At 44.6% G+C, this 25,741-nt stretch overlaps 1 protein-coding gene across 7 annotated transcripts in view; it reads left to right on the top strand.

Moving 5' to 3' along the window:
• The window catches only part of LOC121588596, an 86,145-nt gene that overhangs the window by 17,488 nt on the left and 42,916 nt on the right, over positions 1-25,741 (top strand). The window contains exon 1 of one of the 7 annotated variants that reach the window (XM_041906762.1): positions 7,674-7,764. The exons of the other annotated variants lie outside the window; for them this stretch is intronic. The gene's annotated coding sequence lies outside the window, so the exon portion shown is untranslated. Of the gene's footprint in view, positions 1-7,673; positions 7,765-25,741 lie in introns of those variants that run through there. 7 annotated transcript variants of the gene reach the window in all.

Here is a 25,741-nt window from a genome sequence, read left to right as displayed (position 1 = left end):
TCCCTCCCACCCGGCTCTATTTTTTTTTCGCATCCGTGCGGCGTTTCTCGTTCCAAAAGCGTCGCAGGGCGGCCGCAGTCATGATCGCCGCCGCAACTCATCTAAGGTCGTCTCGCTTAGCAGATTGTGCTCGCAGGTCTCTTGCCTCTCCCCCTCTCATGCCTCCCCCCCCCCCCCTTCCAAAAGGTTTCCTCCGTCTCTGGTCCGGCGCTGATGCTAATGCGAGCTGTTAATGGGGTCAGTGTTCATTCTCTACCTCTCCCTCCCTCTCCTCCTGCGTTCCACCACAGCACCTCTCCGGTAACTTCCGGGCCAAGTGGGAAACCCTCCCCCCCCTAGGTCGGTGTGCCGGTCGACTTTTATACGCTTCTTGCCAATTCAATTTTATTTTTCAATCTGCCTGGAGGTCAACCGTGGAAGCAATTGATGAAAGGTAGGCTGGCAGAGAGGGGTGGCTAACGGGGCAGATGGAGTCCATGCAGATGTGGAGCTCGTTCCGCGGCCGATTAGAAGCCGTGGTGGCCGTCCTTTTTTTTTTTGCCTGTATTTCTTTCCACGCGATCTCCGTTGACGATCTCGGCGTCGGCTCGGTCGGGCCATAATGATGTCAGGTCGGGACGACACGGACGGCGCGTTCGTTCTGCTGCGGGCGAGTTGAGTTGCGTTGCAATGTCGTCTCCACCGCTAGAACAGCGGAACGAAAGTTGATGACACACTGTTTCGATTCACGCTGTGCGCATCTTTTAAATAATATCGCTTTTTGTTTGGTGCTGCCTGTTGGAAAAGGTAGCACAGTCCAATTGGAAAAAAAATATGCAAAATGTGAAAAAAAAAACCAACGAACAGCGCATAAACGCTGGGCGCAAAAGAGCCTGGCCGTAAATTGAATGATATCGTTTACCACTCTATAAAATTGCAACCATAAAACGCGCTGGTTTTTTGCTGCATCTTTTAATGGTCTGTGTTCGCCACCGGCTGCTGCCTTGGAAAACAAAAGGCATCTGCGGAACCGGTCAGAGCGAGAACCACCTACACACACTCACACACACACACACACACACACACACACACACATACAAGCGTATACATATAGATTCGCACGAAATGTTACGTTTTCAATGCTGAACGCCAAGCATAAAACTGATGCTGCGCGCCGGGCCGGGCGATATTTACCATTTAAGGTGTTGAGAAAAGGGGTTTTATTTTTATTTTTTTGGTTTTGTTTTACTGCGCTTGTTAGTTGCTGATGGTTTGTGTTGCGTATTTCATGTTCCCTTTTCGCGACACACGCTCAGGGGTTTTTGAGCCTCGACGAAATGACGCCGTGGGGAGCGAGTGTGTGTTTTAAAGACGCCGTGCCTGTGCCTGTAAGCAACACCTCTTTAAGTAGTGATTTTTTTGTTTTGTTTTAGTTTGTTGCCTCGCAGCTCTCCCCGTAAAAAAAAAATACTTCAAGGGCTTTCGCATCGCCCGACACGCTACCCTCCGTTGGGGTGCAGGCTTCTTTTTGTGTGTGTTGGTAAAAACATAAAAAAATCACCAACACTCTACCGGAGAAGAAACGGGAAACTCTTTGAACGCGCGCTCTCTCTCTCCCTCTCTGTACAAGGTTTATGCGCGTTCGATTCCGGTTTCGGGTGGTTCGGCGGCGCTTCTTTTGCCCCTGGTTCGCGTTATTGCCCTTCTGCCGAGATGATTAACTCATTCACTAAAACGAGCAGCCCCGGAAGGGGCTGTAAAGAAATAAACCCCACCGCCAGAAACCCTGCAGTGGTGCGAGGGAAGGAATGAACAACAATAATAAAAAACGTTCTCGAGCACACACACACACACACGAGCGCGCGCGCGTCTCTGTGTCTGAGAAATAAGCCACTGCCGGCGGGCAGACGACGAACCTTGTTCTACTACTGGTGGTGGTGGTGGTGGTGCAGCCGTTCAGGTGTGAAGTGTGAAAATGTTCTGCACACGGAGCTGAGGGAGACGCCATTTGCCATTCTAAGGGCAGAAAAGGGTAGAGGAAGGGGAGAGGCCCAGCATTCAATGGCGTATCGATTTTGAAGCGCCAGAGGGCACACAGTCGTCGGTCACCGAGAGGAGGTGGAAGGTCTTTTTTGAAAGTGCACCCGACTGTGCGAAGCCGTTACACAGTATTAGCTTTTTTCAACGACAAAGTCAATCGTTTATTAATTTTTAAAAGATTGAACTAAGAAGAACAAGAGGAGTAAAATTAACACACGCGAAGAATTGGAGCCCCGTAAACCTCCGTAAATACATTGGTATATCGCAATACATAACAACAACAACTACACAACACCTCAACTACTACTCCTCTTCTCACACTCTACACGATGTACTAGAAAGAAAACCGGGGTTCGAACTGCGTCCGGTGTGCGCGCAGCACTCTTGCTGCCGTTCCTGTTCGCACGCTTATCGGCTGGACCACGGGCGCTGATAAGCGGACGCACGCTTAAATCGGCATAAGAGGCGGACTCAAATTGGGGGCGACCCAATTGGAGACGACGGAAGGTGAACAATGGAAATTGATGCTGATTGTGAACACGAATTCATTGACCTTAGGTTCACCGGTCGAGCCAATCAACGTGCCAGAAGGCTATAAACATGCAGAGAAGGAGAGAAAAAGAGAAAAAAAACATTAAGTAAAAGGGAGAATAGACCGAAGTAATAAATATTGATTGCTACAATCAATGTTTATGCTTTTTCTGTGCGCCTGATTAGACGACATTTGCATTCTTTGTAGATATCGTTTGCGATAGTCGGCTCTGATAGAGTAAGATTAGCTTTCGTATGTTTTTAGTACAACCCTGGCATGCTAGAGCTATATTCACAGCTTGGTTTTTGGTTTCGATTGGCCCTAAATGAATTCACGAGGAAGCTATTTCAGTAAAAAAGCAGATCATTCGTCGTGCACTACTGTTTAAGATCATGCTTTTAATGTTCTTAAATCAGGCCTTATTTCTATGTTCGCCGTTTACCTCTTTATCGCCTCAAATCTTCCAATTAACTGTTCGTAGAACAATCTTGCATGAGTGCAGTTCCTTTTTATCGCAACCTGCCAACATGAATTTGTACCCATTACGCTCCACTACTACCAATCTTCTTAAATTTATTTCAACGTCTACGCATTCCTTCGACCAACGATATCAAGTTGACGCATTATATACCGCATTTTATAGCTGAATCATAAACTCCTTTTTCTGCACATGGATTTCTCGTGTGATACTGTTTCAGGGATTAATTCTTATTAATGACCACAGGGTAGTAAGGTCAGGTCCTATAGATGCAGACGATGTTAAACTGTTTTTGCCGGATAAAAACCTAGCATGATTGTTGTTTATTACAACTGTTCATAGACTCTTTTAATTCCCGGTGCGTAGATAATGATATAGAACCTGCCAATGACAAACGCTTTAGTAAAACGTTTTCGCAGATTTTTGTTTGTTTGGTTCGTTCATATGTTGAGTATTGTTCTGTTATTTCGTTACCGCAAAGAAGCTAGAATCTGTTGATCTCAGGTTTAGTAGACGAGCTATTAATTATTCACCATTGAGAGCAGTTAGTGTGATGCCTATATAGACCATTGCTTGTTACTAGGTCTCCAAACATTTGATCATCGCCACAGAGTGAATCAAAGTGTTTATTATTATTATTCTTATTATTCTTTATTTAGATTATCTGGCAGTAGGCCATATTCTTACATATTCTTAATTAGTCAATAACTTAAACATAAATTAAACTAGACTAGACTAGAAATTTATATCTCACGAAGGCAAGAAACAGAGATATGAAAATCTGCAGATGCTTCAAGTCTGTTGTAGCTTACACACATTTTAATTAAGGGGTCGCTAGCGCCAAATGATGAAGATCGAAATGGGATCTTGATGAAAGGCCTGCTTCTAAGATCCCCAGTAGGTACAGAAAAGCTGATCAGATTTAAAATTTCAGCTGTATCAATAAGCCCATTTAATAATTTATGCATGAAAATACATTGAGCATTCTTTCTCCTGTGTTCTAAAATTTTGAGACCAAATAACTGACACCTGACATGACACGGGGGGCATGGCATTTGGTTTGATCAAAAGGAAGACGATAAAACATAGCGCATGTCACCTTTGACCGAACTTTTTCTATCATGTCTCTATAGGTCACTTGGTTTGGACACCAAACAACGCAAGCAAATTCTAGTCTAGGACTGACTTGACCTCCTTTACTAGAATTTAGCAGCTTTATCGACTGATGATCGGTGTGGATAAGTCAATTGCGTCGTTGATTGCGGAAAGTGCTTAAAGATAGGGGTGTCGAAGAGTGGCAGGTCATATTATCAATGGCAAAAGGAAATTTAACGACTGGACGGATCATTTTTATTTTAACCTCTCGGGTGCTTCGTTTAAGGACGAGCCTTTTATTACTTTCAAATTTCGGCGCTAACAGTCGTTGATCTAGGGATTCGTTGGAATTTCAATATATGATAGCTAAATAAGCTGTCATAGCACAAGTATGCTTGATAATTACTTGAATCAAATGAATTAATCCATTTTAATCGAGACATAAAACATGGTTAAAACAACCAGATAGCAGATTACGTCTACGATTACACTTATCTAATCTTAATCCTATAATTTCTGGTACAAAAAAAAAAAAATAATAATAATAAACCAGCGGTCGGCAAAGTCCAGCCCGCCGCATAATTAAATCCGGCCTGCGAAAGTTTTTTACTGATTTTGAAAGATGGGAAGAAACTATTCGTATACAAATTACTGACTCTCTTTTAGAATAACATTGTACACCATCGTACACTTTCAACTTTAATTTAATTCAACTGTACTATGGAATGACGGATCGTTCAGTATGTTCGAACTCGTGATCGATATCCCCGTAACGTTTATATGAAAAAAATGTGCCTTTTTTGGCTGGCTGTAGAAAACAACTTGGAGAGATAATTTCTGTACCTGTACACCATTTGAAAGGTTATTATTAGAGCTTCCTTGGACAAATAAATCTAAGACTTTGGGAGTTGGCGTTCATCAGTTATCCGAAACCTTGCGCCATGATGGACGAAAACATGCCTGTAGGCAACCTAAGTTTTCGCGACACAGTTTTGTCAGAGTACAGCTTTGGAATCAGGAAAATTCTGAATATTTTTGATCGTATTTGAAAGCAACGAGAATTCCACACTGTCACTGTTTACGAGTACAACGATTGTCAAAGTGCTTTTTCTCATACGGAATCAGTTATCAATTTATCTGATCTATTTAGGTCAGATGCCATGACCTGTCCATAAAGCAGTTTTACAATTACTGAATCCACGTTTGCCTCGATAATTTTTCCGCCGTTCAGACTTTTGTATCATCATCACCGGAATATCCTCAATATTTTGTTTTGCGGCGTGGAAGGATGGGGTCTGCAAGAAGCAATATTGATCCTTTTTTGTTGTTTTTTGACTGATCACATTTTTGGCCATCTAGGGTAAATGTACCAATAGTGGTGCAATTTGTAGAGGTACCGATGTGTTTTAATGGATTTAAAGTGTCAGGAAGGACCATTTCTGAATATTTTAACACAAAGCAATTGAAATATGTTTTATCTTCGCAATCACAATCATTTTCAGCAGGAAACACATCAAATTTACGAAAAAATACAATTTTTTGTGACTGCTTCATTGTACCTATAATGGTGGTATGGTTCCTATATTTGTCGTATTGCGTTCCTTTAGTGGTGGTAAACAAAGATACCTCCAAAACAGTGTATAATATCAACATAACTTAGTTTTGAAGCTGTTTTCGTGTGAATAGCAAGGTTTACTGCGATAATAATGATATCTTTCGTAATTTGATCGTAAAAAATGTATAAATTTGATCGATGAAACTCTTGACTAAAGTACTGCATCACACCTGTCCTCAACCCATACCCAGAAGAGTTTGCTTGATTTGAAGTAGATTTTTCACTCAGTAGAATAAGCGAATTTCGGCCTTTGTTAGGTAAATTACTAACAGAAAACTCATTTTTGTTGCTTATTTTAGTGAAAACAGTACGAAATGTCAAAAATATTCTGGAAAAAATCTAAAATGACCTGTTTTTATTGATTTTATAACTATAACCACTATAGGAACATGCCTGTTTTGTGTACCTATAATGGCATTATGGTAAAAAACACTTAAAAATGCATAAATATGGTCAAAAGCCAATAAATTTGAATAAAATAATATCATGTGATAACAATTATGTTAAAAAACTAATGATTGCGTTGTTATGTGGTCATTTAGAACGTTAACAAAAATATGAGTATCGTTATGAAATCCTAAGGATTTTGGAAAAATGTTGACACATTTCACAAAATAATGGATTTTTCGGTCACTCATTAACGGAATAGCCCCCTTTCATTTTAAAACCCTTTGTAAAAGGCTAAAGAACATTTCACACTAACGTAAAAAAATTAATTACTTTTAATTTGCCATATGAACCACATTTTAGTGCAATACCACCACTATTGGTACTAGCACCACTATAGGTACATTTACCCTATTGCCGATTCTCAAATGATTAAAAATTATAATTATTTTTTAAAGATGTTTCTTCTATTTTGAACCATGCGTGGATGATATAATTACAGAAAAACAACAATAATACCTCAAATGTTTCTAAAAGATTAAAATGGCCCGCGGCACTCGATCGTTTACTGAAGTCGGCCCTTTGCTTCAAAAGTTTGCCGACCGCTGAACCAAACAAACACAACCTACAATCTCCATTACAACACCACCGAGAGCAACAGTGGTGTGCAGCGCGCCCCACATCCTAACCTGCAACCGCGGTGGCGCTACCGTATTTGTTACCCTCGCATTGTTTTTCCTCGCACGGAGGGGGGGGGGCAAAAGTCCACCCCAAGTCATCACGCACCCGTACAGTTCTTGCAAACCCTTCCCATTGACCCACAACCATGTGTGTGTGTGTGTGTGTGCGTTTCCGGGGTTTTGTGGCGCGTGTCCGTCGGCGTGTTTACGCGGCCCGCGTTCCAACGTACCCGCTTCGCACACCCGAGCGGCGTGGCGGGTTTTTGGCACGTGGCACGTCAGTGTGCGCGCTTCGTTCGGGTAGCGCCTTGTGTGTTGCGAGTGGAAACAACAACAACAAAAAAATCATTCCAACATTTGGAGAACGATGGTTCTGTGCGGGAGGGCCACTTTCTACGGTGCACCTTCAAGGCACCGCAATAAAACGTCAACCGGGCAACCGGTGAAAAAAAAAACTATTCCATTTAGCGGGTGGGAAAAGTCAGCTTCAGCATGCTTTCATTTTCCATCACTGGGCCGTGTGTGTGTGTGTGTGTGCGTGTGCTTGGCCACCGGTGTGTGCAAAGATCTATTTTTATTTTGGCACTGACACTATTTTTCATCGCAAGAAAACTGTGTCCCCACGTGTGGGTGGGCGGCGTTTGCAGCTTGCTTCTAACACCTCTGCCCCCGTGCTTCCGTCACGCCAACTGCCTTCAGGTGTTTCCAATTCTCTGCTCTTACCCTACTGTGAAGGAATTGTGTGTGTGTGTGTTTTTGCTGTCTTAGAAAACAAAAAAAAATAAGAAAAGAGAAAGCAAGCGCGCGCGTACTTGTCTTGACACACCGCGCGGGTGCAGAACGGAGTGAACGCGGTTTCACGTGAAAACGGTGCACACACGGCCACGGCGAGACACGAGACTGTCGCTCAACCACCCTTCCTCCCGCTTCTTGCACTTCCGGTAAAGACAAAAAAAAGGTAGGTCAGAACGGAAAGACAAATCCGTCTTTTTCCCTTACGTTTTTTTTTTCGTTGCTCAACCTGGCGGTAAAAGTTTTTTTTAGTTTTCGCGCGCACGTTCGTCATCTCGGTTTTGGGAGCGTTTTTTTTTTTGTTGTTGCGATAGTATGTTTCGTCTCCTACTGACGGTCACCTGTGACGTAAGAGTGTAGCTTGCCACGGTCGGACTCGCATCGCATCCTTCGGCAATCGCGCGACCCCTGTCCGTGTGTGTTTGCGTGTGCCCCAAAACGATAAGGACGAAAGGCAGTGTAATGGGGGAGGAAAAAGGAGCGAAGGGGGTGGCTTAAACCTTGTGTGTGAGTTTCCGTTTTGGTTTTTGGAACATATTTTGACACCGCACGACATGAGCTCTACGGGCAGCGGCACTCTCGATCGCAATTGTCACACTGCGGTGTGTGTGTGTGTGTGTGTGTGGGTGGGTGCGCGCGACTGTGAAAATCTTGTGAATGTGAAAAATTCTTGCGTGAAAATCACAACCCGGTGATGTGTCAAGGAATGTGTCAGCCAGGGCTAGCAACAAAATAACAACAGGCAAAAAAAGCAACGAAAAAACAAAAATCCGACCGATGACTAAGAAAGGGAGACTGTACCGCTTCACTTACTCGCTAGTGCCGTTCCCGTTTAGTGGCGTGTTTTGGGGCGGTATGATGAATTCTGTGTTCCGTGTTCCGGTGGTCATCGCCCTTGGCTATGGCGGGGGCAAACGGGCGAAGCAAAGTAAACCCATTCTGCTGACAAGCTGGTTTCACTTTCCACGTCGATAAAATCGACTATTAAATGGTTGTTATAGAGATAGAAAAAGAGAGAGAGAGAGAGAGAGAGAGAGAGAGCGAAAAAGAGGGAAGAGGGGGCATCTGGAAAAGGGATGGGATGGGTGAGGCAAGCGGAATCGTTATCTCGGCGCTCCACGTCCGTGTCTGCTGGGTCTCGGAATCGAGGTGACCGTTCCGTCGGTAAATATTTGGTTGCATCTCACTGGTGGCGACATTTCATACCTGTATGCGCAAGTGTGTGTGTGTGTGTGTGTGTGCAATGGGAGCAGCGGGGAAGAACGGGCAAGGGTACCGCAGTGTTTGAACAAGATAGGAGTAGAAATTCCGGTTCGCTAGACACATTTTTGACGCCAATGGGCCGCACTATCGCGCGTGTATGTGTTCACCTTTTAGATTTGTCACCGCCCGATTGCTCTTGCAATAGGCTTTATTTCCGTTTATTCTGCTTTGCATCTGTACCGAGCTTTTGTTTGGTAAGGAGTATTGAAATGGTTAAAGTCATACATTTCGCCGCAATTGGACTGTTTGGCAACATACTGGCAAACAGTCATTGCCATGCGCGTGAACGAGCTTTGAGAAACAAACCATTTTATAGCTGGTGGCATTCGGCTGACGCCCGATAGCCGCATTGGATAGCCGCGCGCGCTCTTCTGGACAGAGCAGAGCGCAAATAGGTTCGATCCCAATACGTCGGAGATTAAAACGAACACTGTTTGAAAATAGGGCTTAGTGTGTAGTTCATCTGTAATAGAGAGACCCAAACATGCCCTCGACAAGAAGAGAAGATAAAGAAGAAGAAGAAGTAGAAATTATAGCAATTCTTCTAAGCCTGTAAAAAACAACGCTTTTAGAATCGATGAAAATTATGTTGCAATCAAGGAGGAAAAATACTCTGTTTGCTAGGTTTTTAAAGATCGTTCCAATCGAGTTCCAATTTATATTAAAAAGAATATTTAAATAATGTAATAAATAATTTATAATATTTCTCACGTTTGCTACGTATCAGTTTTCTAGCGACAAGCAAAAGTCTCTGTCTCAATTCGAGCAGCTTCCTCAAAAACCATGATAAGCAAGCAATGAGCCTGAAAAGGTTGGCTAAAAAATATAAAAACTATTTATTTTTCTGCGTTGAGTCAAATTGATTTAGTAACAAAAAAACATGTTAAAGCCAGAAGCCTAAACTGTTCTAAGGGCTAGGAACGGGAGAAAGAGTGAGAGAGCTCATGCCAATGTTTGCTCGGGGCTCGGGAGTTATCAGCCAACACGCCTAAGTTGTTAATGTGGCACGACAAAAACAACAAACAACAAACAATCCACTGCGCTGGCGATAAGACCTTCCGAACGGTGACCGATCGGTCACAAGCAATTAACAAAACGTTTTACTCATAAAACAACCAATTTCTACTGCAGCGGGCGCGTGCGAACGAACAGCTTAATTCGATGACCCGAAGATTGAAAAAATGATTATAAAAAATATATATATTTCTGGGCCATGTTCATGGTGTTCGTGGCACAGACGATTGGCAGCTGAAGGCAAATGCCTTAGGAAAAAGTCTTCAGAACCACTAACCCACTACATCCTGTCCACCAAAACTCGTTATTCAGTACCGACGAGAAACGGTTCTGGTAAAAAAAAAACTCATAAACTTCCTCTAGCTGTGTGCCGCTTCTTGGCACAGGACGTGTTTTGTCGGCCTTGAACTTGCTCCTGCACCGTACCACCGTTTGTGGTAATATGTTTCAGTTGCTTATTTGAAAGGTCCAGGAAATTCAATTGCCGGGAAGAATAGACTGTCAACTGTCGGCGATAGGCTGGCACGAGGGCTGCTTCCGGTTGGCGCAGTGTCGCCCGGGGCCACCCGGAGATTGCATCCGGTCGGTAAGAGTGATGCTAAAACTGGCGAACACTCAGCTTTCGGTGCCGTCACGCGCAAAGCAAGGAAGTTCCATAAAACGGTTATTATGTTGTAGCAGCAGTAACTGAGGAACTTTAGTTGTTTCCTCATTGCCTTTAATTTGATTTCAGTTTCAATCTGGTCATTGGAAAACCGATAGTATTGGGTGCTCCAGAAATCCAACAGCATTCTGCCGCTTTTTCTTATTGGCGTAACGACCTACGCGAACATGCCGGGCCTGTACAGGCTTTCGGAGCTTATTCAGGTGTACCACGCAGCCATATGATGTTTGATCTCAGTCATGCTCTAGTTGTTGACCAGTACCAGGGGAGAATCGCCCGAAGTTCGTAATTATCCAATACATCAGGAATATCAGAAATATTATTCATTGGAATATCAGGACCTCTTCCAATGAAATCTTGAACTCTTTTCCGGATCATTAGATTTGTAGACAAACATTCTGTCCTGTGCTTAGATGTCTCCCAAGATCATCCTGAAGTCGTCCGAAGACAATCGTGTCGGGGTGTCTTGCTGAGTCGAAGACTCATCTGAGCTACCACGCCAGAGGCTTGAGATGGTTTGGCTCAACCCCCGGAAACTCAAGATTTGTTTGCTGTGCCATCTCCAGATGGACGTCTGATAGAATATCTAATTAGCGCCCGCGACCCAGACACCCAGCGGTGTGAATGAGCACGCATTTACGGGCGACAGTTCCCCAAGGTGTCTCATCCCCTAATGCAACTCATTCATTAGCAGGTGTGGTTCATTCCTCCTGGTGCTGGTTTAATGCCCTGCTCTTTGTCTCGAAACCAGGCGGTCACGCGGCAGCAGCATCCTTCCCGCAGAGGGCACAAAGCACCCCATTGTTGTTGTTGTTGTTGTTCTAGCACTAAGCCACATCGACCGTGGGGCAATCGGCCATGAGTCATAAACACGGCCGCTCGTGCCGTGGTCACGGACCGTTAAGCTTCCATGTACCGGGTCGAAGCGAGCCGACGTGCTTCATTTGCTACGCAATCAACCTTTTGGGTGGGAGGTGGAAAGGTGGAAAGCGAGAGAGAGGCAAGCAAAAAAGAAAAAAAACATCCGTTCACCGTTCTCCCGGTCAGAGAAAGCATTAGAATCCAAAACGGAGTGGTCTGGGTGTGTGTGGTTTGTGTGTTTATCGAAACAGAGCGCTCCCCGTCGGCTGATTAGAGCGTTGATTTTGCTGGGTTTGAGCTCTTGGTCGGCCGGCTTGAAGGGGAAGGTGGTAACATTGAAAGGCTGACAGTCAGCCGGACGGACGGGCATGTTGTCGCGCGCGCGATGATGTTGCGCACACACACAGCACAGTGGGGATGATGCGGCAAACTAATTTTGGACATTTTCAGCCCGCCTGACAGGGGGATGACGAATTTTCGCTCGGACCGTGGTTCTTTTTTCTTTCGGAGAAGAAGCAACCACAAACAAAAACAAGAAGGAAAGAAAAAATCACACGCATACGGGCGAGCGGGGAGAGCAACGGATCTTGCAGAAACAAGCACTCACTACCTTCGGGTGGAATGTTTGGACCTTGGAAGTCATTCGTTGCTGTTTGGGAGTTTGATTTCACTGCCAATCGGTACGAAGCCGTTCGACGGCCGTCTGTCCGATTGGATTTTCCGCACAAATCCGATAGCCAACCGATACAGCGATCTACCGATGAAAGGTTAGGTTCGAGTAGTTACAATCCTCCCGACGGTTGGCTGACGCTGCGTCGAGCGACGCAGTCTCGGCAGTGTTTTTTTAAACGACAATTTAGTGATGACAAGTGTTGCCAATTGGGTACAATGTACATCCCCTTTGAACGATAGAGCGTTTTGACAGCAAATAGACAATAGACATTGCTCTTTGTAAGATCTAGAATCGGGAGAGAACCATCTTCGGAACTTTCTAACAAGATGTTTCCAAGCAATTCGTTGGAAGAGTATGAAATATAATCCAACTGCAATGAAATGAGATTGATTTATTCAGAAATAGTATTACTGTTATTTTTATTAATATTATTATTCCTATTATTTTTATTATTAGTATTATTATTATTATTATTATGATTATTATTATTAGTATTATTATTATTATTATTATTATTATTATTATTATTATTATTATTATTATTATTATTATTATTATTATTATTATTATTATTATTATTATTATTATTATTATTATTATTATTATTATTATTTTATATTTTATTATAATTATTATAATTATTATTATTTTTATTATTATTATTATTATTATTATTATTATTATTATTATTATTATTATTATTATTATATTATTACTATTATTATTATTATTATTATTATTATTTTTTAATGATATTATTTTTTATTATTACTTTTTTTATTTTGATTATTATTGTCATTATTATTATTTTTTTATTTTTTTTATTATTATCATTCTATAAAATTATGTATCCGCCATTAAGGCTTAACGAGAGCACCAAACATTAGGGTTACATATAACGTAAAATTATAAACACTAACGTACAAACTCCAAATATTCGTCAATTAAATAAATATTCGTCAATTCATCAAACTATTCTAGAAAACCCTCAAACTAGTGTTGTAATCAAATTATTTTAATCAATATAAACTTGACATCGATTTCAGAATTTAAATAACCTGAAATACCCGTAAATATCCCACAACATAACTGAAAAATTTAAGGGTTATTTCGTGCTAATTTTTTTCAAGGGGAAATTCACAGATGAATTTACTTCAAAGGGTAATGTAACGAATAGGTTAATCAACCTGCTGAATGAAATACCTACAAACGACTAGGGAAATTGCAGAGATTTGTGTAATTTTAACATTAATCTTTTTCAACCAGATGATTGATTGAGAAAAAGGATTAGGATCTAAATACCCTGAAATATCCCATAACAGAACTAATATATTCTAGAGGACATTTCCGAGCACTTGGTTAGAAGAAATTTGAAGGAAGAATTTAAATATACGATGATTGAATAACTTCAATGCAACGCTTCATCGACCTGTAGAATAAGAGTAAAAATGCCACAAAACAACTAGGAAGATAAGGGAAATTTTAGGGTAATTTATAGGAATTTGCACAAACAGGTCAGGTACCTAGGTTTCACCGTAACTGCTCCTTATCGTCAAAACTATCTTAATCGGCGGAAAAGTACGGCAAGATCGGCTCCGATCTGTGTAGCGCTGCTGGCCGGAATTAGAATTCGCCTGTAACGATTACCCAGTGATGATTTGCAGGCTAAACAATTGCAGACACATCTGCAGACAGTTCAGCTTTACGGGGTCTTTTTTTCAGCCAAACGGTATTTTTAAAAACCGTTTAATACACAGCACGCCTTTTCGCACACCTTTGTTGGCTATTTTTACCTGCCTGGGTTTGTCCACACGCTCGCGCGAACCTGACGAGCCGCGAACTTTCCTCCGGCCTCATGGAAAAAGAATGTTTTTCCTACCCCGCTCGCCGGGCTCTGCGGCCTTCGGTGTTTCCCTCTTGGTGCCGCCGTTTTGAAAACAAAAAATGAACCTTCGTCGCCGTGGTAGTAATAGAAAAAGGGGGCGGTGGGAGGCAAACGTGTGACACGTATGCCAAGTAGAAGACAAAATCATACACTCACACATGCAAACGCACTCACGTACAGGCGGAGAAGATGATCTCGTTTGCTCATATTTCTCGACCCCCAGTACACCTGCCGGGGGGGGGGGACCTGCGCGGGTGTGCGAACGGGCGGCCGGTTTGGTCTGCGGTTTGGCGTGAGCTGGCGTGGGCGAGCGAGCGTTTGCTCCGTGTCGCTGCTGCTGCTGCTGCTGCTGCTGCTGCTGGGGTGCCCGGGATGCTGTCCGAATCGCGTTCCTGCGGTTCGGGCGAGCGACTATCGACGTGTGCGGGTCGCTTTTCGTGCAAGATTCCGGACGCACATGTTGGACGGGAATTTTCCTACCGAGAATGTTCCTACCATTCTTCCCCTTTCCCCCTTTGCTGTGAGGTGTTGTGTTGGAAAATCACAATAGCACCCGAATGATGAGCGAATGATCTGTGTCGTCCGCCGTGCGTGTGTGTGTGTGTGTGTGTGTGCAGCTTGCAAAACGCGCTAACGGAGAAAGAAGCGGCCAGGTCCGACACCGACACTGCGCTGTGCCCAGCTATAAATATCCAGCTTTCACAAACCGTAGCCGCTCCGTTCTTTTATTTTTACACATTTAATTCAACGCCCGAGGGCGCGCGCGCGCGCGGCACAGGGCGGCCACAGAGTGCGGGGCGCACTGTCCAGGGTCTTGCCGTCACTGCCATGCACCGGGCAGGGAAGGTGTTTTCCTTTGCCCGTGTGGTATGTCCCGGTAACAGTTTGCCGTCCCGGTTGTGCTGCACCAGAAGGTAGGCGAACACTGTGCACCAAAAAGGAGGTGCGCGGCGGGACCAGAGCTGCTGCTCGATGTGCAGCTTCCGCTGGATATGGTGAGGGGAGAATGTTTTTGAAAAAAAAAGGCCGCACGAAGAATGTGTAACAATTGAGATTAGCGCTAGGAGTTAGAAGACTCCCTTAAAGCTTGATTTTTCACCTTAAAGACTTTGCGCCGTGTTATTTCACATGAATCTTGTAGATAATGCAGAGGTTAGGATTCAATCCGGTTCGAAGGACCATAAATTTAATAGTATCTCAGTGATGTCTAAAACTCTACTGACTATATCTGTAAGCCGGTCTCATGGTACAGTCGTCAACTCGTACGACTTAACAACATGCCCGTCATGGGTTCAAGCCCCAAATAGACCGTGCCACCATACGTAGGACTGACTATCCTGCTATGGGGGGAAATCAATAAGTCACTGAAAGCCAACCCCACAAGTGGGTTGGTAGGCCTTGACCGGCATCGGTTGTTGAGCCAAAGAAGAAGAAGATATCTGTAACCAATAGCCAATGCTTTTAACCAATTTAACCAATGTTTCGATAGCTCTTATTCAAACGATGTCTTTACTGCTACTAATACGGATAAATCCGGTTCGAAGGACCAATGTACCTCAGGTGCCAGTTGAGCATTGCTGCGTTGTGAAAAGAAAACAGAATCGAATTGCTAATCGCTTCAAGCAGCTCATCGCTTGCGCAATGTTTTCTTTTTGCATCGGTACGTTAGTTAATTTCGATATTTTACTGCCAGCCGATTGGCTCAAGAATATTTGTAAAATGTAAATAGGCAATTTGCGAAGAGAACTCGAAGCATTCCATGGTACAGTCTTCCAGTATGCTGAAACGCGCCCGTCATGGGTTAAAAATATTGAATTGACCAAGGTTGATTGAATATTGAATGAAGTTGATTGGCTTGTGAATATCATCGTTTATAGCGAGAGTGTAAACCAGACAACCAAAACTACACAAGTGAGCAGTAGTGTGTTGGAAGACTAAGCTAAAGAACATGGCTGTTGTATACTTCGCCATTCTTTCAACTGCGAACAATTTTTGTTTTGCGGAAAAAGGCATAACATTTCAATTTACTTTAATGCATAACAGTTTATTACGCTAGATAGTTTGATTTGCAATAAAAATTAAGCTATCGTAAATCATTAAACATCTATAAAACTCTCGTCACTTAATGGTTGTCACTATCAGTCGCTCAATTATCAATGGTTGTATGAATAAGCGATGGCGACAATGAGCCGCTAGAGTGCTACGCTGCGCTATAACGACTCGAACAATAAATCGAGTGCATTTTGCATTGAAATATGTTGGATTGGACACCCCAATGGTGTTTTTTATGGACATTGCACACCCAGTAGCACACTAAAGAGCTCAATCAATAAAAACATGATGAAAGTTTTTTTTTTACGACCTCCCCCCCCCCATCACTCTGCGCGCACAGGACACAGCGCGCTTCTAGGGGAGAATTGAATTATTATTTATTAGCGATCAATTCGGCGTGACGCGAGATTTGAACACGAGAGCACTAAGCGTCGCACCGCAACCAAGAGCTGCAGCGCGCGCATTTAACACCTGCACCATCGAACCGGTTCCGCTATCGCATGGTAACAAACGCTTTTATTGTACCCGCCATCGGGTGAATTTAATTCTGCACACGTGTGTAATGATGCCTTGCTTGCAGAATCTTCTCCCCGTGAATCTCACTTAATCAAATCAATATTCAATTTTTCCATCGGACGCTTTGTCCGCGTACCTGAACAAAGCAAGCAACAAATCGGTTTTTGTAAAAAAAAAGAAACGAAAGAAATAAGCAATAAAATGCTTAACAGTGCTGTGCAGCGTTTATGACTACCAGTACTACCATCGCTACTCTGCTTGCCCCCCCCCCCCCCCTTAACTAATGTGCACACGTCGCCAACTGCCTGGTTGTAAAATTATATAAAGTTGCTGCCCGTCCTGCCGCTCCCGCGGTCCGCGGTTGTATGGACTGCAGCATCGTCTCGGTTGCGCGGTTAGCAACACAGACACACACTCCTCCCGCACGCAACGCACTGAAAACCTCCGCGAGAGACGACATTTGTTTGTTTATCCTTTTCCAACTGCACCTTTCGGGTTCCTCTTTCCCCTTTCCCTCTTCTATTTTTTTTTGCACCATCCGCGCGACGCATGGTTCCTGTGCACCCGCGTGCGAAGGCCGGGGCCTTCGTTTAGGCACAGTGGGCACTTTGCAAGCAAAGTTTGGTTGAAATAAGTTTCATTAGATGATGGCATAAGCGATCAAGTTTCCTTCACGGCTGAAGGTATAGCACAACGTAGTAGTTTTAGAATCATCAATAAGTGATGTTGAGTGTTGGTAGTAAGCTCTAAAAATTATAACTTTTCTATTTAAAAAAAAGTGTTTTTGCGAAGAGGCATGCTTTAAATTAGCATGGAAACAAATCGCGCGCATGCGATGCATTACTACAACTTGCCGTTAAGAGGGAGGCGAAAGCTTTCAAAACGATTAAAGCTCCTGTTGGCTACCGTATCCCACCAACAGATGGCGCTCTATTTATTTTGTATCGCTTTGTTATGATCCAGCCGTTTACCGTCTGCTAAACGGAGTCGTTTAGGATTATTTTTAGAAGGAGCATAAGACGATGTTTTGAAAAACGATGTAATCAACATCTTGAAATGTTGCTAAATAATTTATAAATTATTTAAAAAATAATTATTTAATTTACAATAATTCAATCAATCAAAATGCATTTTTAAACTGAAATAATTTTTAATTTTGATTCTTAACAAAAACAAATTTGTTTGTTTTATGATTGGCTTTTGTTTTTGGCACACTCCACTTCCACATTGTCCCAGTGTCCGTTACACGATGCACCGGTCGCTGCCAACGCACCGGCCAACACACGTACATCTCACCCGTTGCAACTGAGTGCACTTTTCCCGCTCTCCGGTAACACATGTGTTTGTGTCGATGGTCAGTTTCCTACCCTTGCGTCACGTTTCGTTTTATTGTTCCTGTCCGCCCCGAGAAGAGGTCCCTCCACCCCGGCGGCGGCATATGACGCCCTTGCGAGAAGAAGTGTTCTAGCTTTCCGCCCCTAATTGCACTGCGGGATGGGGAACCCCGAAAAATGAAAGTTCTATTTTTGTCAGGATCGTTTTTTTTTCAATTACCAAGTATTAAACTTACATAAACCCAACGTCTGATGTGGTTAAGCATATGTTTTGGTAATTTTAGAAAATCACTCTTTTGCTCTGTTCATTCAACTAAAGCATTATTTGGTTTATTTGGTTTATTAGTCAAGAGAAAAATATGGTTTCTCTACAATTATCCAAAAATTATCAAAATAAATTAACCGCGAAAGATGTGAAATATTGCTTATTTTAAAAATAAAAAAAACTATTTTAAACACTCACTGTGCCACTTTTCAAAAGAACAAAATCAATCCAATATGTCGAATGTTAACAAAAACCCATGAGTTTACTGCATATTTCCTATAAAAAGTACCCATTTCTACGGGGTCTATAACTACCATTTTTTCAATCTCTGCCCACTTGGTGCTAGATTGACTGTGCGCACTTGGTCCGTGTTTCGAAATGGACTTCCGAAGTTTATGTTGTTGATTTTTCGTTTGTTTGTTTAAAGGGTTTAGAAAATTTAACGACCCAAAGCGAAGTGCAACAGGTTAAGAAGCTGCAAAAAAAAGGGAACTCTTACGCGCTGCTGCACCTTGGGCGTGTTGTGACGAGGTGTGATGAAATTGTGTGGCACCGGCGCTAACGGTGCTGCTACCGGCTGTGGTGTTGGTGCCAAGTGAAAACGCGACAGAAAACCAGCTCAGCTCAAAATCGGCTCAAAAACTACGACGACGACGATGAGTTTTTGTTACTGCCGCTGCTCCCGCTTTTATTTTACGACTTTCCGGAACGTAAAAAGCCAACGCAGCGTGTGCAGGTTTCGCTTTCCATTTCCTCGCCTCCATATAGGGCGCGACACACTTGTCACGGCCCTCCGCACGAAGGGGGTGGGGGACAGGCAAAGAGCAATCGGCGCCCGCAGGTTTTGACGAGTGTGCTGATTGAGCGGAAAGATGATCTCATTAGTCGCTTATTTGCCTGCAAGGTAGTGCGCTTTGGTGTGTTTTGTGTACCGGGGTGAGTGCTTTTTTTTTGCAATGCTTGAGTTTGCCTCCGTACCCTTTGGCCCACTTTTTATTGCTGTCGATTTTATTATCATTTTTAGCGGCGATCGAACGGGAGAACGGTTCCATGGGTGATGGGTCGGGAGGTTCTAATGGGTTACACGCGCGCGCGCGCTTGCACGCACGTATCGGCCCGCTGCACCCGTCGGTGCACTCTCGCGTGGTGGTGCTCGCGACTGCCAACAACAACACAAAACGCCCAACCTGAAAGAACTGCCCCTGGTGCTCGGAGCACTAATTTTATGACCTTTTATTACGACCGTTTTCAAGTGGCCGAGTGCGCGCACTCACCCACTTACGCCTTGCCCTGATGGACTCGGACAATTCTGGACCGTTGTGCTGCCATCCGGGCCCAGCTGCCGTGTCGTTCTTCAGGTTGTGACTTAGTGGTGTGCTGTCTGAAGCGCCCCCTTGACTCCCTGATCCGACTTCGGCTATCGTTAGTCCGGCAAAATCAGATCTGCTAGTTCCGCCCGGACAATTCCGACACCGGACGACTCCGGAAGACTCCAGACGATTCCGGGCGATTCCGAGTCCGTATGACTCCAGATGACTCCAGATGACTTCGACTCCGGGCGACTTTGGACGACTTCGATGACTCCGAATAACTCCTGACTTCGACTCAGGGCGACTCCGGAACACTCCGGACGACACCGGACGACTTCGGACGACTCCGGACGACTTCGGACGACTCCGGACGACTCCGGACGACTCCGGACGACTCCGGACGACTTCGGACGACTCCAGATGACTCCGGATAACACTGGAAGACTCAAGACGACTTCGGAAGACTCTGACTCCGCAAGACTCCGGACAATTCCAACTCAGGATGACTCCGGATGAATTCGACTCCGGGCGACTCCGGACGACTCCGGGTAACTTCGGACGACTCCGAAAGACACCAGATGACTCTGGAAGTGTCCAGATGACTCCAGATGGCTCCTAATGACTGAAACTCAGGGCGACTCCGGACGACACCACAAGATTCCATTAGATTCAAGACAATTTTGGATTATTCCGACTTTGGAAGAAGACTCCGGATGACTTCCACTTCGGAAGACTCCGGCTCCGGGAGACTTCGGCTGCGGGAGACTCCGACTCCGGTAGACTCCGACTCTGGGAGACTCCGGGAGACCGGATGACTCCGGACGACTTTGGACGACTTCGATGACTCCTAATTACTTCGACTCAGGGCGACTTCAGACGACTTCGGAAGACTCCAAACGACTCCAGATGACTCCGGATAACCTCTTGAAGACTCAAGACGACTCCGGACGATTCCGACTCCGGATGACTCCGAATGGCTCCTGATGACTTCGACTCCGGGCGACTAAAGACTTTTCCAGACGACTCCACATGATTCAAGATTCAAGACGATGTCGGACTATTCCGACTCTGAAAGAAGATTTCGGATGACCTCCATTTCAGGCGACTCCGGACGGCTTCGGAAGACTCCGACTCCGGGAGACCCTGGATGACTCCGGATGACTTCGACTCCGGACGACTCCAGATAATTTCGACTCCGGACCGGCTGCTGTCGGACGTCTCCGACTCAAGCAGACTCCTCACGACTCCGGGAGACTCCGGGTGACGCCTGATGACTACTGACGACTCGGAACGACTGCGGACGACTCCACATGACTGCCTGATGAACTCCGACTCCAGACAATTCCGTCCGACTTCAAATGACTTTAAACGACTCCGGATTACTTCTGACGACTCCGAATGACTCCTGACGACTCCGGCTGATTCCAGACGGCTCCAGACGATTCCAAACGGATCCGGATGATGCTGAGCGGACTTACCTCCCCCCAGTCAGTTCCGAATTTTTACTCATCCCTAAGTTCAGACGTCACGCGGTGGAAACATGTTTTCCACAGCACAGGAAAGTCGTAAAATTATATAATTTTTCGTGCGCTGCTACGATTGTAGGGGGCGATCGGGTTGCTTTTTTTGCGCCCTTTGGTGCCAACCCTCGCGTGCGGTGGTGAGCTGTTGATTAATCAGGGCAATACGGTGGGCAATACCATCCCTCCCCCGGTTTTACCGAGTTTCTTATTTTTGGAAGCTTTCCAAACGTAAGGGGCAACCGTTTTTTTCCGAAACCGTTCCCGATCGCAAACAATAACTTGCCACTTCTTTCCGGTCCTTGAAATGCAGCTTGAATTTTCCGTTGCGTAAATAAAGAAAATGATCTGGGTATGAGGTGGGAAATGGCTTGGAAATATTATTCACTCGCAAAACCAAGAAAATTTGTTCAATAGTGATCGATCATGATAAGCCTTGTGTTGGATTGTCAATTGTCATAGCTGCTGTGGACATTTAGCTCATCAACTTTCAAGCGATTCCATACAAATGCTGTTCTCATTGTTTAATAACGATGGGGTGAAAAATAAACAAGACTTGCAATAATTATGCTATTTTACAATAAGCTCTCCATCTTGACCTTGTCCTTGACATACACACTAGTGATTTATGATGGAAAATTCCTAACTTGCAACACAATATGGTTGTTTTTTGTTTTTTTGTTTTTTTTTTGCGCAAGCAACTCAACAAAGATCAAAGGCAAACCGCCGGTCAGCCGTTCTGGTACTTTTCCTGAGGGTTTTTGTTGTGTTGTTTTGTATTTTTACCTGCTGTTAGCAACTGTCCAAAGGTATAGTTTCGTTGTGCTTCGTTTGTGCACTTTTATTTCTGCACAGCAATGCATAACACTGAAGCCATGCTTTCCTTCCAGTTTGTGTGGGAGTGTGCCTGTGACAGTTAATGTTGATGTCATTCGCCTCGCAAAACTACGGAACAACTGTACACAGGCAAATTAGCACACACTGAAAAATGCGCAATGAGTAATGCTTTCCCTTCCGGGTGCGCGTCCGACCGCTCGGGTTTCCATCGCTCACTTCGACGGCCGGGCAAATAAATCAAATTTTACGTGCTCCCTTCGGTGTTTACGACCCCTCCCCCATCCTCCCCCTTTTCTATTTGCTTCTTCTCGCGTTACGCGCACCGCGTAATTAGCGCAAAGTGTGCCGAAATCGGGGTGCGCCAATAATTGGGGGCGAGAGGGCGGCCGGCTACATATTACGCCCGGAGCGGAGGGGCACGCGACAGTGAGTAATTTATCGCTCATAAAGTCAATTGCTAAATTATACAGATGAGTAGACGAGCATAAGCATACATGATAGTTATGACTTGTGTGTGTTGATATGTGCGCGTTAAACATTTATTTGCTTTGAGATTGTCCCGTTTGTCGGGTTTTTTGGGACGTCTAAATCTATCTGTCAGCCCATTACCGTCACGCTTTCCCTTTGCTGAGCCGATGAAAGTGTGTATGTGTGTGTCAAATGCGAGGTTTAAAAGATGAACTCCAACACAGCGAGGATTAATATCTTCATTTCCATCCACAATGGCTGCAATCAAGCACCAATGTGCCATTTAAAACGATAGAGAACGGTTTTTGGGTTCGTTTGCATCATTTGCCATCCAAACATGGTCACACAAATGGGTTGCTAAAAGAAGAAGCAAAAAAATCATCAAAACATAACCTCACAAAGAGCTACCTCCAATTGGGCAATGATATACACATAAAAGATATTATGTTGCAAATCTCTAGCTAAAATCCGGTTCGAAGGACTAAACTTTTCCATCTACAATTTCCTTGTTTTTTTGCCACAATTTTATTTTTGCTATATTATTGTGCAGTAATTTTTTGTTATTGTTTGAAACAAGAGCACAAGGTAACAATGGCGTGCTATAAAAAAATGAATATTTTTTTAAATTAAATCTGTTCAGTGTCCGGTTCGAAGGACCAAAATGAGCAAAGGCATTATTTGTCCCTGTTTTCTGTAATTAAACCACTTTTGTTTACACCAATCAAAGTTGTGCAGGGAGAGAGAGGACTTGGGGTGGAGGTAGGGAGGAGCGAGAGAGGGAACTCAGTTAAACCTCCCGTGTCTGATAAGAAATGCTCAGCTTTGTCCATCTCCAAACACTGCCCCCGATTCGACTTCCTTTGCATTGCACACGACAAAACCCCCGCCCCGTGGCATCCTATAATCAGCATCACTCCTCCTCCCCCGTCGTGCATTCTCCCATTCCCAACGGCTCTGTGTGCAAGATGCACAAGATTGCCTGTGCACGCGGATTCGATAATCAGCTTCATCTAATGCTGGCGGGCCCGGTTGTCACAACGTGACAATTTCGCCGCGCTGAAGTGTTGCGCCAGTTAGTGCACCAACCAAGCAATTTACCGTTCCACAAACCTCCCTCTCTCTTCCCCCCTTTTCCTGTATGACATAAACAGACATAGAAAGGAGGTGGAAAGGGGGGCGTGGGGATCAGATCGAAATGCACCGACTGGCCGAGCGCGACATGCCGGCACGTATTGCAATTGCTACCAAAGGCACACCACACCACACTATCGGCTTGCAGTGGACCTTGCTGCTGCACCCTGCTCGCTACCCTTATGCTCCCCCATCGCCACCACCCTCCCTTCCTTTTCCAAACTGCGTCAAAACAAAATCAAAACCGTCCTTTAAAGGTACGGCGCGCGAGCGAGTTGTGTGTACCACCGCGCTCCGTTCGATTTTGCGTTACATAAGCAGGCAGGCGGCTTTGGGGGGGTTGCAAATACCGAAAGGGCCTTCCTGCCACGTTTTATGTAGTATAGTTTGCAACGTTTTTTTTAAAGTTTTCTCTCTATTTCTCCTTCCACTCACTAGTATCAAGTGTTTTATGCATTCGAGTGTGTTTCTGTGTGTGTGCTGGAGGGTAATAACAAAGCAAAAACAGTCAAGCTCTGCCTGCGCCAGGCCGATAAGCGTATGAGCGCCAACCGTACCGACCCACGGGTAGGGGGAGGCTTCACGGGAAGGAACAGAATACAGTTTGTGTTTTGTGTCAACTCAAAACTGTCGCAAAACTGTTTCGAGTGCATTTCGCTGGCCGCTCATCGGGAAGAGGGGGAGGAGAGGGTACTGAGGAGGGTGCGCAACGGGGGTCACATGATAACACAGACCCCCGGGCATGACGTGACAACCGAATCCGTCATGCGGCACAGTTTGCAAACAACGTGAGAACGTCGCGGTACCTTCTTGATGCACACAAATATGGTTTTAGTAGCAGTAGTTGTTGTTGTTTTTTTTTTTTTTTTTTTTTTAGTGGAGGAACGTAGTGCGGGTTTGTTTTGTACCACCCCAATGTGCTGGGCGGTTCATTACGCGCCATTGTTGATGTGTTCGCCCGCCTGCCTTATCAGAGGCGGTTCGTCGGCTACGGTCGCGTTTAAGTCGTTTGTCCATAATAAATCGCCCTGAACGGTACTGATTGCTCGTGTGTGTATGTGTGTGTGTGTGTGCGGGAATTTAATTAGCAGCATTTTGTACCGTTTGATATGATATTTTGCATCGTGCTGCCATCAGTGTTGCGGATCAACTGTTTGCGATGCTTCATCCGGCTCGAAGGGCCAAATGTCATGTGGAAGCATTTGCAAAGTTTTTTGTTGTTATTTTTTTTTGAAGCTGTGGAATGATTGTTATTTTTCACACACAATCAAGCCATTGTATTGAACAGTATCATCTGTGAAAGATGATTCAATCGCAGTGTTTTATTGTGTGTCTGTGTAGCAAAAAATGATTTTAATAAGAAATATTTTTTTTTTAAACTTTTTTACTTTCTTGAAAAAAAAAACAACCGTTTTTGTGCAGTGCCGTGCCAATGCCAAAAGGTTCATTCCACCCATGACCGGGGACGACCGGCTAGCCATTGATTAGCATAGCCGTCTTCCGGCGGCTGGCAAGCAAAGCGTCAGATTTGTCACGCTCGTACGAAATAGGTTTGTCGCTTCGCACCAGGTTACACAATTGGCAGCCCGAAGCATGCCAATGCAACACCTGCCCCGCCCAGCCGGTAGGCACACTGCACCAGGCTGCAATTCACCGCAACCCGTTGCACTACACCCACCCGCTCTCATACAAAACAAAACAAAAAACACTCTCTCTTTCCACCACGCTCGCTAACAATTTGTGCAAATGGCACCGATAATTATCGCAATAATTGCGCGCCCCATCGACGACGACGTTCGCCAAGCGGTTCGGCTTGGTAGGAGAGTTGAAGTGTACCCGCTGTGCGTGCTTCACCCCCTTCTCTACCGTGTTTTCTTTCATTACTATAAATGTGTTCAGTCAACAGAGAAGCAAACAGAGGAAGGCAAACATATCCTTCACTCTCCGAGCGGTAGCGAGCGTAAGAATATTTGCGCCATTGAGCGGGGGGTTGGCGGAGAGCAAGCCAAGGAGTGAAGGGAGTAGAGAGAATCCATCAATCTGTGTGTATGTGTGTGTGTGTGTGGAGGTTGCAATCGATTTCTTCGGTGGCGCTCTGTGTATGAAGATGTCGAAGCCCTTCGGTGACCTTTTGCGGCAATCCGACGACCATTTATGCAGCATTTGCATTCGCACTGATGGCGAGGGGGTGGGGGATGGGGTGGAGGGTAGTAGCGGGCTGTAATATGGTCAGGAGGTGGCACGTGTTTAAAGGGTTCGGTTCGTATCTTCTGCACCTTCGGGGTGACCTTCGGGAAAGTGAAAGAAACACGTAAACCCTTGGCGTTGCGCTGCTGTGTGCATTTCCGGT

Source organism: Anopheles merus, chromosome X (genome assembly GCF_017562075.2).
Source record: "Anopheles merus strain MAF chromosome X, AmerM5.1, whole genome shotgun sequence".
NCBI classification, from domain to species: Eukaryota; Metazoa; Arthropoda; class Insecta; order Diptera; family Culicidae; genus Anopheles; species Anopheles merus.
The sequence above is the reverse complement of the archived record's forward strand: the minus strand, read 5'-3'. Positions and strand labels throughout refer to the sequence as shown.